The following is a 14,159-nucleotide window of genomic DNA, read 5'->3' as shown; positions in this document are numbered from 1 at the left end:
ATGTGGTTCCTAAAATATGGTGTGTGGCCAGGGTTAACCTTCATCACTCCAGAGCACACACACACACACACACACACACACACACACACACACACACACACGCTGTTCTCTCGGTCCAGAAACTCACAGGGCCCATGTCCAGGTAGGGAGTGTCATGACCTGGCACTGTTTCTGATCACAAATCATGGACCCTGTAAACACCCTCAGGTTTCCCAGGCAAGGTGTGAATTGCACTCACTGGACAGCACCCACCTGGAGCCAGGTCCCATGCTGGGCACTGGGGTGACCACAGTGGATCTGAGTAGCCTCCAGTTACCCTTCAGTCTGGGTAAGAGGAGGCAGAAGCGTAAATGATTGTAAATAGCCTGTAATGATTATAACACCATCATGGGGAAAGTCTGAGGGACCCCGTCAGCCAGAGGAGACTTCTTGGAAGAGGTTTCATTGAGCTGAAGGATGAAAGGGCAGCAGTGAGCACAGTGGGGAAGGATGTTCTGGGCTCAAGTGGCAGAGTGTGATAAGCCTTGTGGAGGTGGGGAGAGGAACTGGGGGAGGTAGCCCAGTGTGGCTGCAAGTAAGGAGGGTGGGGAGGAGGTTGGCAGTGTCTTGGGGCCTGGATCATGAAGAGCCTTTGTGTACATCAGGGTTCTTTGGCTGTAAGCCCACCCTGGCTAACTTCAGCTGAGAAGGGCACTTATAGGAAGGAGATGGTTGCAAGTAACAGAAAATTTAGTGAGCCAAGTTTACTGAAAACAGCAATCAGAAATAAATGGTGGTTGTGATGTTTCTTGGCTCATGTAAGTGAAAATCCAGGGAATTTCAGCTTCAGGCATGGCTGGATCCAGGAATCAAAATCTTCAATAATCTCTTTCTCTCCTTTCCCACCTCTAGACTTCTTCCATCTGAGTTGGGCTCTGTCACCAGCACCAAAGGAGACCGAGCAGAGCCTTGAATGCCATGACCAGGAGTGTGGGCTTATCCTGGGATAGCGGACTCTTTGAGGGGTTTTGGGCAGGGTAGTTACAGGATCGGACTTGGGTTTTAGGAAGGAAGAGACCAAATTCTGGGACCCATAAAAAGGCTGGTGAAGTCCCCCGATAGGAAAAGAGAGAAGGGAATTTGAGGCATGCTGTCAATCTGTTGGAGTTGTCAGCTTTTCTTAAGACTGGCAGATTTCTTCATGGATTTTTACCCGCTCTTTATCCAATGCCCAAACAACGATAAGGTGAGACTCTAATGGAGACGGACAGCAGTCTCCCATTCACTCACACATGAGGGAAGTGAGGCCCAGAGACATCAAGTGACTTTCCCGAGGCCACACAGCAGTCAGGGGTTAGACTAAGTCCCTTTTTATTCTACTTGCAAGGCAGGTTTAGGGCATTGGGGATGCAGTCTGTGTGAGCTCTTGCTTCTTATGAAGATTCATATGAAGAGAGCCCCCCCCACCCTGAAACCCCCAGTAAGCGGGAAATTGGGGGCAGAGGTCACAGGAGGAGGGGGCTGGCCTTGCCTCCAGCCTTGCGTCTTCATCAAGAAGTTGTCGAGGGGCAGTGGCCGTGTGTCCTGAGGACAAACGCTGAGGTGACACTCCCATCCTCCTTCCCACTTCCACCTGTGGCCCGAAGCCAAAGAACTGGCAGAGATGTGTGGTGGAATTGTGCCCTGTGGCCAGGCGGCTGGGAGGGGGCTGGCCCGAGGAACAGGAAATAGCTGGGTTTGGGGAAGTCACGTGGCCCGGGCCAAGCCAAGCCAGCCCGCCATCACTGGGCAGTCCTCACTGCAGCCCCATCAATGCCCCGTTTGAGGCTTGTACAGGGATCCTTTGACGGAGCTGGGTGACCCACTGAGAGGGCCCTGTTTGAGTAGATGCCCGGAAAAGAGCTGGCCCCAGGAAAGAGAGTCTGCGTGCGGGCTGGGCAGGTGAGGGCCGCCCAGATGGGCCATCTCTGGGAGGGAAGGAGGGCTGACAAAATCAAGCCCTTGTGGCTGAAGGGAGGGAACACCCCAGTTCTTCGGCGCTGTGACGGTGGCAGGAACAGTCACGGAGTTGGCTGTTTAGTGTGTTGCCTCCGCGACTCTCCCACTGGCCTCACAAGCGGGTGCCACATGATGCTGCGTCCTGAGGCTCAGAGCGGGCAAGTCCAACGTCACCGTCAAAGTTGCCAGCAGTTGAGGGCTGGAGCTGGGCTTTGACTCTGACATGCCTGATGGAGACTGAGCTTTTCCCGCTGGTCCTTCCTGGCCCACCTCGGCCACCTAGCTGGGTGATCAGAATGATGGTGTCAGGATGACCTTGGAAAGTCCTTTGAAGATGGGGACAGAGGCATAATCACCCTTGTATGCTTGGCACTGAGCCCAGGCCTGGCTCCAGAGCCCCCGAGCTGCTTATGGTAGAGGCTGGGGGTCTGTTGAGGGTGCAGGACCCAGACGGAAAGTGATGGGGAGGTGGTCCTGGTGAGGTACGCTGGGGGCACAAACTCAAGCATGGACTTGCTCTGGGGCTGGGTAGATTCATGAGACATTTGGGAAGCAGGACCTGCTGGGCAGAAGTGAGGAAGAGGAGGGAAATGAGACTGGTGCCCAGGTTTGGAGAGCCTTTGGGATGGTGCTGCCCAGCTCTGAGGCGAGGACACCTGAGAGGGTTCAAAAGAGGGTGCAGTCAGCTTTATTTGCATGTGAGCTACCTGGGGGACCACGTGATGGGAGGTGCTCAGGGGCAACTGCGTCCACAGGTCTGGAGTCAGGAGCATGAAGGAGGAGGAGTTTAGAATATGTGTGCTAGCCGGGGACACGTGATGGGATGTCACGTGGGTGGGGAGTCATCAGGGTTGTTTTTTAAATTATTTTTTATTGCAGTATAGCTGCTTTACTGTGTTGTGTTCCTTTCTACTGCACAGCCAAATGAATCAGCCGTACCTACCCATATATTCCCTCCCATTTGGATTTCCCTCTCATTTAGGACACCATGAAGTAGAGTTGCCTGTGTTATACAGTATGTTCCCATTGTTTGTCTATTTTATCAGTTCAGTTCAGTTCAGTCACTCAGTCGTGTCCGATTCTTTGTGACCCCATGGACTGCAGCACGCCAGGCTTCCCTGTCCATCACCAATTCCCGGAGCTTGCTCAAACTCATGTCCATTGAGTAGGTGATGCCATCCAAACATCTCATCCTCTGTTGTTCCCTTCTCCTCCTGCCTTCAATCTTTCCCAGCATCAGGATCTTTTCAAATGAGTCAGTTCTTTGCATCAGGTGGCTAAAGTACTAGAGTTTCAGCTTCAGCATCAGTCCTTCCAATGAATATTCAGGACTGATTTCCTTTAGGATGGATGTCTATTTTATACATAGCACCAATAGTGTATCTGTGTCAACCCCAATCTCCCAATTCCTCCCACCTAACCCTTTTCCCCCTTGGTATCCATACACTTATTCTCTACATCTGTGTCTCTTTCTCTGCTTTGCAAATAAACTCATGTATACCATTTTCAATAGGGTTCACAGAGGTGTTAACGCATCAGCAGGATGTAATGCTGGCCTGTGGCCTCCCAGGGCATGCTCTCATGTGATAGCACATGTCCCCTTGCCCTGTCCAGCCTCTGGCTTCCAGCTTTCCTGATTGCTTGTAGGGGCTGAGACCAAGACAACACTTGGTCAGATGACACCTGGGAGACAGTGGTTCCCATACACAGAGGCTGTGGCCTGAAGGGGCCACAAACCAGAAGGGCAACACAGAGACCCTGCAACAGCCTGGGGTGGTGGGAACGGACAATGCCCCCACGGCCGATGAAGGAGCACTGCCCTGCTTATGGGAAAGTTCTCCATATTGTGGGGAGATCTAGGGGGAGACCAGCAATTCATGCCCAATCTGGCCATGAAATCTTCAATTTAGGGACTTCCCTGGTGGTCCACTGGTTAAGACTCTGCACTTCCACTGCAGGGAGCATGGGTTTAAACCCTGGTTGGGGAAGTAAGATCCTGCAAGGTATGTGGCATGGCCAAAAACAAAACAAAACAAAACAACAACAAAGAGAGAGAGAGAGAGAAAAAAAAAAAAAAAGAAATTTCCAGCTTGTAATGAAATAGTCTTAACTCGCAAGGTGAGCAGTTCCCAGGCTCAAGGATGCTGGGTCTGGGTGGTGTGCGAGCACCTACTCTGGGTGTGCAAGGCAGTTTTTGTGGGTCTTCGCAACCCCTGCCCTCCTGGACGGGCTCTCTGGAGCCAGCACTCACATTCCAGCCTCTCCCCTGGGACTCCAGGAGGAAGTGGCCTCCTTAGCCACCAAGGGCGTTTCAACAGGCAGTGGGCTTGGCAGGGAGCGGCCAACACAGGGGAGCTGCAGGCTTAAATAAACAGAGTCCATCTGGTAAACAGTTTCACTGCTCCCCCCTGGCCCAGGTGGTCAAGCAGGACATTGACCTTGAAGCTTCCTCTGCCCCACGTGTTGGGGGGACAGGCCAGGCGGGCGGACAGCCTAGGCAAAGTCTTGGAGATGTTGATCACGGGTCAGAGGGTGGTTCCAGTCTGGAAGTCTCCCCTCTGAGAACTCACAGCTGACGACAGACAACACAAGTTGTTCAGCCTTATCCTTCTTGCCAGGGCCAAGTTGCTGACACTTTATATGGAGGCTGAGCTGAATTCTAGTCTGAGAGTGTGGAGAAAAGCCAAGGTGTTCTCAGGGGCTTCAGGTGGGACCGTGGAGGGACAAGGATGTTACCATGTACTTTCCCGGCTCCTCTGTCCTGAGAAGTGATGTCAGGTGTCTTAAGTGGAGGATGGGAAGGAAAGGTTCACACGTTGCTGGCATTGGGCATCCTTACAGAGGCTGTGGGCTTCCCAGGTGGCTTATGGGTAAAGAATCCAACTGTAATTCAAGAAGATGCAGGAGACGGGTCAAGATCATCTAGAGGAGGAGGGCATGGCAACCCACTCCAGTATTCTTGCCTGAAGAATCTCATGGACAGAGGAGCCTGATGTGCTATGGTCCATAGGGTTGCAGAGAAGCTACTAGAATGCACACATGCACAAAGGTTGTAGGTGGAACAACCTTGACACTGTAACATTCCTCTGTTGCCCATGGTCACTCTGTAAGAACAGGGCCAGACCTTGCTCTCAGGTGATTAGATTCCACAGGTTGCTTCCCCAACACTTCATCACTGCAGGCACTGCAGAGGGAAGCGCGTGAAGCACTATGTGCAGATTTGCTGTAATTAACACCTAATCCTTTCCTGTGGCTCAGCTGGTAAAGAATCAGCCTGCAATGAGGGAGACCTGGGTTCGATCTCTGGGTTGGGAAGATTCCCTGGAGAAGGGGAGGCTACCCACTCCAGTATTCTAGCCTAGAGAATTCCATGGACTGTATAGTCCATGGGGTCACAAAGAGTTGGACAAGACTGAGCGACTTTTCAACTTTCATTTTCACCTCCCCATACTGACTCTGAAGCAACTTTGCCTTAACTGAAAAGTGCTATAATTTTTTTCTTTCTTTTTAAGATCTGCTTTTTATATTTTTTGGGCTTCCCTTGTGGTTCAGCTGGTTAAAAATCGGCCTGCAATGTGGGAGACCTGGATTTGATCCTTGGGTTGGGAAGATCCTCTGGAGAAGGGAAAGGCTACCCACTTCGGTATTCTGGCCTGGAAAATTCCATGGACTGTGTAGTCCAAGGATTTGCAAAGAGTCGGACACGACCGAGAGACTTTCACTTTTATATTTTTATTAAATATAGCCCTAATTGTGGCATTCCTGGAATATAAGGGTCCAAATCAATTTTTAATTTTCTGAGGAAATGTCATCCTGCTTTACACAGTGGCTGAAACAATGTACACTTCCACCAACAGGGAACAAACATCCCTCTTTCTTCCACATTCTCACAGATGTTTGGTTTACCTTGTCTTTTTAATGATGATCATTTTAACAGGTGTAAGGAGACACCCTATAGTTTGATTTGCATTTCTCTGATAGTGATGTTGAGTATCTCTTATGTATCTGCTGGCCACTTGGATGTCTCCTTTGAAAAATTGTGTCTTCACTTCCTCTGTTGTTTTTGAATCAGATTTTTTTTGAAGTATAGTTGATTTACAATATTGTGTTAGCTTCAGGTATACAGCAAAGTGATCGATACATGTAATTTGTTCAGATGATTTTCCCTTATAGGTTATTACAAAGTATTGAATATTATTATACAACAAATCTTTGTTACTTCTCTACATTATATACTAGTGTGTATTTTTTAATCCCATACTCCTAATCCCTTCCCCACCCTTTGGTAACCATAAGCTTATTTTCTATGTCTGAGTCTCTTTCTGTTTTATAGATTCATTTGTATTATAAAAATGTCATATTTCCTTGTCAATCCCCTGCCCCTTCTTTGTTCTTTTTTGAAAATTAATTAATCAATTAAAAATATTTTTAGGTAAGCTGGATCTTCATACTGTTCATGAGGTTCTCAAGGCAGGAATACTGAAGTGGTTTGCCATTCCCTTCTCTCAAACTATTGCACAATTGCACTCATCTCACACACTAGCAAAGTAATGCTCAAAATTTTCCAAGCCAGGCTTCAACAATACGTGAACCATGAACTTCCAGATGTTCAAGCTGGTTTTAGAAAAGACAGAGGAACCAGAAATCAAATTGCCAACATTTGCTGGATCATTGAAAAAGCAAGAGAGTTCCAGAAAAACATCTATTTCTGCTTTATTGACTATGCCAAAACTTTTGACTGTGTGGATCACAATAAACTGTGGAAAGTTCTGAAAGAGATGGGAATACCAGACCACCTGACCTGCCTCTATAGAAATCTGTATGCAGGTCAGGAAGCGACAGTTAGAACTGGACATGGAACAACAGACTGGTTCCAAATAGGAAAAGGAGTACGTCAAGGCTGTATATTGTCACCCTGCTTATTTAACTTATGTGCAGAGTACATCATGAGAAACGCTGGGCAGGAGGAAGCACAAGCTGGAATCAAGATTGCTGGGAGAAATATCAATAACCTCAGATATGCAGATGACACCACCCTTATGACAGAAAGTGAAGAAGAACAAAAGAGCCTCTTGATGAAAGTGAAAGAGGAGAGTGAAAAAGTTGGCTTAAAGCTCAACATTCAGAAAACAAAGATCTTGGCATCCGGTCCCATCACTTCATGGCAAATAGATGGAGAAAGAGTGGAAACAGTGGCAGACTTTATTTTTTGGGCTCCAAAATCACTGCAGATGGTGACTGCAGCCATGAAATTAAAAGACGCTTACTCCTTGGAAGAAAAGTTATGACCAACCCAGACAGCATATTAAAAAACTGAGACATTACTGTGCCAACAAAGGTCCGTCTACTCAAGGCTATGGTTTTTCCAGTAGTCACATATGGATGTGAGAGTTGGACTATAAAGAAAGCTGAGCGCCGAAGAATTGATGCTTTTGAACTGTGGTGTTGGAGAAGACTCTTGAGAGTCCCTTAGACTGCAAGGAGATCCAACCAGTCCATCCTAAAGGAGATCAGTCCTGAATATTCATTGGAAGGACTGATGCTGAAGCTGAAACTCCAATACTTTGGCCACTGATGTGAAGAGCTGACTCATTTGAAAAGACCCTGATGCTGGGAAAGATTGAAGACGAGAGGAGAAGGGAACGACAGAGGATGAGATGGTTGGATGGCATCACCAACTCAATGGACATGGGTCTGGGTGGACTCTGGGAGTTGGTGATGGACAGGGAGGCCTGGCGTGCTGCAGTCCATGGGATCTCAAAGAGTCTGACACGACTGAGCGACTGAACTGAACTGAACTGAATTGGGTCTTCATTGCTGTGCATGGGCTTTTCTCTAGCTGTGGCAAGCAGGGGCTACTCTCTAGTTAGGGTGCACAGGCCTCTCATTGCAGTGGCTTCTCTTGCTGTGGATCATGGGCCCTAGGCACACAGGTTTCAGTAGTTGCGGCGTGTGGGTTCAGTAGTTGTGGCTTGTGGGCTTAGTTGCCTTGCCACATGTGGGATCATCCCAGACCAGGGATTGGACCTGTGTCCTTTCCATTGGCAGGTGGATTCTTCAACACTGGACCACCAGGGAAGTTCGCTTTCCCCCTGATCTATACCCACATATACCACCTAAGGTGAGTAGAATTCTAAGAAGCCTCTAATGACCTACGACCTTGTCTAGTTCTCTCCCCTTGAGTGTGGGTGGATTCTGGGATTCTGATCAGTCACTCCTGGCTTTGGGTTATGTTATCTGGCAAGTTGACTTTAGGAAAGGGAGATTACTCTGGGTGAGCCAGACCTGATCAGTTGATCCCTTAAAAGGGACTGGGCTCTGCTGGAAGAGGGGGTTCAGCATGGGAGAGATGTGAAGTGTGAGAGGACTTGGGGGAGTCCACATGACAAGGAGTGGCAGGTGGCCCCTGCAAGCTGAGTCTCCTGGATAGCGGCCTGAAAGAGGCCAGGGGAGGGGAGCGGGGGGGAGGTTCAGTCTGACAACTGCAAGGAACTGAATCCTGCCAGCCACCGTGTGAGCTTGAAAGAGGATCCTGAGATCCAGAAAAGAAGAACAAGGCCTAGTCTTGACTTCAGCTGGATTTCAGCCTTGTGAGCGACTGGGAACCCAGACTTCTGACCTTCAGGAACTGTAAGGAACTTTGTTTGCTATGTTCAAGCTGCTAATTTTGTGGTAATTTTGTTACACAGCAAAGGGACAAGAATGTAGCACTCCTTCCCAGTTTGGAGGAAGTTTTATTTTTCCTCTTCAATGTCTAAGTGGCAGCCGCACCAACGATCTTGCACGTCTGAAGTCGTGGTCAGGGTATATTCAGAGTTTTGAGACTGAAGGGTGGAACAGGTGAGCCAACCACTGTTTGCACATCCTCAAATGCTCTTCTCAGGTCTCCAGATGCTCTGCTTTGAGGGGAAACAGCAGGGATTTCAGGCAGACCAGAGAGAGGTGAGATACCTCAGAAAATGAGGAAGAAAATACATTCCATTCTGCTAGCTAAAGCATTATATTAAATTCAGAGCTCAGACTTTTTAAGCAGGAAAGAGCCAAATTAAAATGCCAAGGGAGCTGGCAACATGTGCTGAAATCCATGTGTTGTAAAGGATGGTTGTAGGAAATCAAGTTTTCATTAGAGAAGAATTGACTCAGTAGGGGTGTGACCATGATCTTCAGGTTGTTGAACATGGTACACGGGGGAGCCTGGCTTACTCGCTCTCTTAGCTGGATGGACAATACTTTGGGGGATCTCTAAGCTCTCTGTCCAAGATGCTGAATGCCATAGGCTGGACATCAGCTTCCCAGGGACAGAGAGCGAATTTACGTTTCTTATTGGAGTCTGGGTGAGATCGGTACTTTAGTTACAGCAGAACCACCTGGAGAGCTTAGAAATACAGGTTCCCTGGGTCTGGGATGGAACCTGGGAATCTGTATAGTCTTCTGAACTATCTTATCCAAACTGTCTGGATAGCTTGGGAGCAACTGAAGGAAATACAAAGCAGAGAGTGACTAGCAAGGGCATCTGAATGAGAATTGTGTTTAGCACTCCACAGATTCCAGCTGCCCTTGGGGTCCTGTAGGGGCATGTCCATCTCTGGCCTTCACTTGCCCCACCGCTTGGGGATTCTGTTCTTCCCCACCCCCAGGTGGGGCCCAAAGCTTTGCCTTCACTTTGCTTAAGTTCCTTCCCCCCCACAATGCAGATCCTGAGACATAGACTTGGGTACAGGTTGTTTTTTGGGGAGGTGGTTCCAGGGAGTACAGTGAGAGCAGGAGGGAGGCAGAACAGGGATAGAAGCTAATAAAAATGTGCAGTGAGGGAACTTCCCTGGTGGTCCAGGGGCTGGGACAGGTTCGATCCCTGGTAGGGGAACTAGATCCCAAATGCTGCCAACTAAAAGTTTCCGTGCAGCAAGTAAAAAATTCCACAACTGAGACCAGGGGAAGTCAAATAAATAAAAGTAAATGTTTAAAAAAAAGTGTGGTGAGAGAAGATAGAGGAGGGAGTGACTCGTTCTGTGGCAGAGAAGAGATGGGGAAGGCAGGGGGCAGGGAGAGAGACTGGCAACTGTCTGGAAAAGAAGATTTTGAAGGACCTTAAATGCTCAGCTAGGTCTGAATATTCATCTAGAGGTGATACAAGACCATCACAAGTTATTTTTGCCTTGAGGAGAATGACAGAGAGTGTCCTGCTCACTGGATACTCACTTCCCACCCCTGGAGTCACTCCATCTCCAGGCAGAATGCAGTGATGTCTGCTCCTTTTCTCTCTCTTGTCCATGTGGCTGGAGACAAAAGGCTTGGACATGGTGGGTTAGCAAGCTGGTAGCAGCTTTGCAGAGGGCCCATTTTGGACAGCAAGGAGATTTAACCAGTCCATCCTAAAGGAAATCAATCCTGAATATTCACTGGAAACTCCAATACTTTGGCCACCTGATGCCAAGAACTGACTCATTTGAAAAGACCCTGAGGCTGAGAAAGATTGAAGGCGGGAGGAGAAGGGGTCGACAGAGGATGTGATGGTTGGCATCACCGACTCAATGGACATGAGTAAGAGCAAGCTCTGGGAGTTGGTGATGGACAGGGAGGCCTGACGTGCTGCAGCCCATGGGGTCGCAAAGAGTCAGACACGGACTGAGTGACTGAACTGAACTGAACTGATTGTGATCTGAGTGCTTGCTTGTTACTGTCACTTAGCCTGTTCTACGCTGACTAATACAAGAAGGCACTCTGAGAACCATAAGCACAGGTGTGGCCTTCAATACCTTTCCTTCTCCACCATCCTCTGACACTGGCGTTGAGAGTCCAACTTTATAGATGAAGGGTAGAAAAGTGGGGGGGATTCATCAGATGTCAAGACAGCTGACAGGTAACAGAACAGAGCCTCAAGCCCAGCTCTGTCTGATTCCAAGAGTTTTTTCACTTCATAGGATTCCTTAGTATCTGGCATGAGCACCAGTGACAGAAATCAAGGTAATTTTCCGTGACATGTAGATGAAAAAGTTAAGTTTAATTCGTTTTGAGTTTATGTGAAGCCGTATTGGAATAAACATGTAATATGTACATCAAACCAATGATTTCATGGCTACCATTTCAAATTAGGAGGATAAATTTTTGCCCAAAAGTGAGTTGCTTTAAAGTTAGAACGATTCATTAAAAAAAAAAAAGTAAAGATACATGTGCCAAAGAATTGATGCTTTCGAGCTATGGTGTTGGTGAAGACTCTTGAGAGTCTCTTGGACATCAAGGAGATCAAACCAGTCAATCCTAAAAGAAATCAGTCCTGAATATTCATTGGAAGGACTGATGCGGAAGCTGAAACTCCAATACTTTGGCCACCTGATGCAAAGAGCCATCTCATTGGGAAAGATCCTGATGTTGGGAAAGATTGAAGACAGGAGGAGAAGGGGACGACAGAGGATGAGATGGTTGGATGGCATCACCAATTCAATGGACATGAATTTGAGCAAGCTCCCGGAGATGGTGATGGACAAGGAAGCCTGGCGTGCTGCAGTCCGTGGGGTCGCAAAGAGCTGGACATGACTGGGTGACTGAACAACCACAACAGATGTGGATCCAGGAAATGGTGACGATGGTTTGGAAACAGGAAGGGGACAGGCACCCGTGGACTGCGCTGCATCTAGAGATACCCGGGTTTGCTCTTCAGGAAAAGAACTGAGCGTGGGGCACAGGATGGGGAAGTCCTGCGCCTTCCCCTGACCCACACTCTGCCCAGAGGCCTCTCGGTGGATCATGAACACTCTCTCTTGGATAAAACACTAAAGGCTTTAAGTCTCTGGAAACCCGAGGAGCATGAAAACAAGGAGGAGGGAACGGGGGAGCCCTTCACGGGCTGCCTGTCTGACTCCAGGAGCAGCCTCGGTGAAGGCGCCTCAACGCAACGCACTGTTTCTCCTTGGCCAAGACCAGACACGCTGTGCCCCATTCTGATTCCTGGCGTAAAATGGTTCACATTTTAAAAACACAAATATTTAGTTTCTTTCCTCAATGTATATATTTAACATCCAGGTCTCCTCCCCCTCCCCAAGCTCCCGCTAATGGAATGTTAAAGCTGCCCCCTTGGGGGAAACCCATCTCTGTTCCTGAAAACCTACCTGTAGTATATTTCTGTGGCTTCGCTAATGAGCAAAGTGACACAGAGAAGGCGCTTGTGTTCCTCCCAGGAGCCCATAGACCTGCCATTCAGAGATGGAGCTGAAAGAGCTGTTTCATGGGCCCAGCCGTGGCCCTGGCCAAGAGGGCTTTGTACCCCGTCCGTCGGGAGAGGGGCGGTGGTGGGCGAGGAGACTCCAGCTCACGTTCTGCTCGTCCACCTTCAGGAGGGGAGTGGTGGGGGACACTCGCCATCAGTCACCATCGCCCACCCCTGTCTGACCTTTGCTGGTTAACATGGAAATGGACCCAGTTCTTCACCAGTTCCTTCTTTTAATTCCTTTCTTCATTTGCTCACCAGAGATTTGTGATAGGCCTGCGGAGTTCACTGGTGATGAGACAGATAAGATCCCCGCAGGCAGGGAGCTGACATCCTCTGGAGCAGGGTGGGGATGGCGGTGGGGGAGCAGGTCCTATATTCATAACACAATTTTGGGAAGTGATATGGGCCACAGGGACCATGCCCTGCGGCATCTCGGGAGGAGAGTAGCAGACTTACAAATTGCAGAGAGACAAGAAGTCAGCTTTAGCTGATTGGAGGAGGTTGTGAATTGTGCAAAAGTGAAACTAAAACAAAAAGTCAGAAGGATTTAAGTTCCTTGTTCCCTAAAATAGGGGCAAAGGGGAATGAGACCTGATTTCTAAGCTTGGCTCTAAACAGGCTGGGTGGCTTCACGCAAGTCAAGAACCTCTCTGCGCCTGTTTCCTCATCTGACAAATGGGCTAACAGAGTTGGGCCTGCTGACCTCACAGGTTTGCTGGGGGACAAAAGACAGAGTGACATAGTGAGTGATTGTGCCACGTCACATGCACAGGGGACTGTTACCTTCATGATTCCTGAAGGTTGTGACAACGTTGCTTGGGTCAGCTGTGCCTGGCAATCACTTTTTAAAAAATATCCCTACATTTCCTTTTATGGAGGTGTAATTTATATACAGTGAAATCACAGGTCGTAGGTATTGGTAGTTATACCTCCCCAAAGATGATAATCCTTCAACCCTAGAATCTCCACTTTCATCCTCTCACTGAATCCTCACATGGTTCCAGTGAGGCCGGCAAGCCAAGAGCCACCATTCCCTTGTCATCTTGCATGGCAACAAGCTGAGGCTCAGAGAGGCTAAGTCACCAGCCCCAATGTACATAGTCGGTGAGCAGCAGAAGTGAATTTGAACCTGGGTCTCTCAGATGGTCAAACCCATGCTCTATTTCATCAACTACTAGATCTGCAGATGACACCACCCTTATGGCAGAAAGCAAAGAGGAACTAAAGAGCCTCTTGATGAAAGTCAAAGAGGAGAACGAAAAAGCTGGCTTAAAACTCAACATTCAAAAAACTAAGATCAGGGCATCCGGTCCCATCACTTCATGGCAAATGGAAGGGGAAATAATGGAAACAGTGACAGACTTTACTTTCTCAGGCTCCAAAATCACTGCAGATGGTTACTGCAGCCATGAAATTGAAAGACGCTTGCTCCTTGGAAGAAAAGCTATGACAAACCTAGACAGCATATTAAAAAGCAGAGACATTACTTTACAGACAGTGGTCATGTATGGATGTGAGAGTTGGACCATAAAGAAAGCTGAGCGCCAAAGAATTGATGCTTTTGAACTGTGGTGTTGAAGAAGGCTCTTGAGAGTCCCTTGGACTGCAAGGAGATCAAACCAGTCAATCCTGAAAGAAATCAGTCCTGAATATTCATTGGAAGGACTGATGCTGAAGCTGAAACTCCAATACTTTGTCCACCTGATGCAAAGAACTGACTCCTTAGAAAAGACCCTGATGCTGGGGAAGATTGAAGGCAGGAGAAAGGGATGACAGAGGATGAGATGGTTGGATGGCATCACAGGCTCAATCGACATGAGTTTGAGCAAGCTCTGGGAGTTGGTAATGGACAGGGAGACCTGGCATGCTGCAGACTATGGGGTCCCAAAGAGTCAGACATGACTGAGCGACTGAACTGAACTGGACTTAGATGCAATGATGGGGACCCTTCCTGGTTATTTCTTTATTTATAAGC

The sequence above is a fragment of the Dama dama genome, chromosome 8 (genome assembly GCF_033118175.1).
Source record: "Dama dama isolate Ldn47 chromosome 8, ASM3311817v1, whole genome shotgun sequence".
NCBI classification, from domain to species: Eukaryota; Metazoa; Chordata; class Mammalia; order Artiodactyla; family Cervidae; genus Dama; species Dama dama.
Note: the sequence above shows the minus strand (reverse complement) of the source record.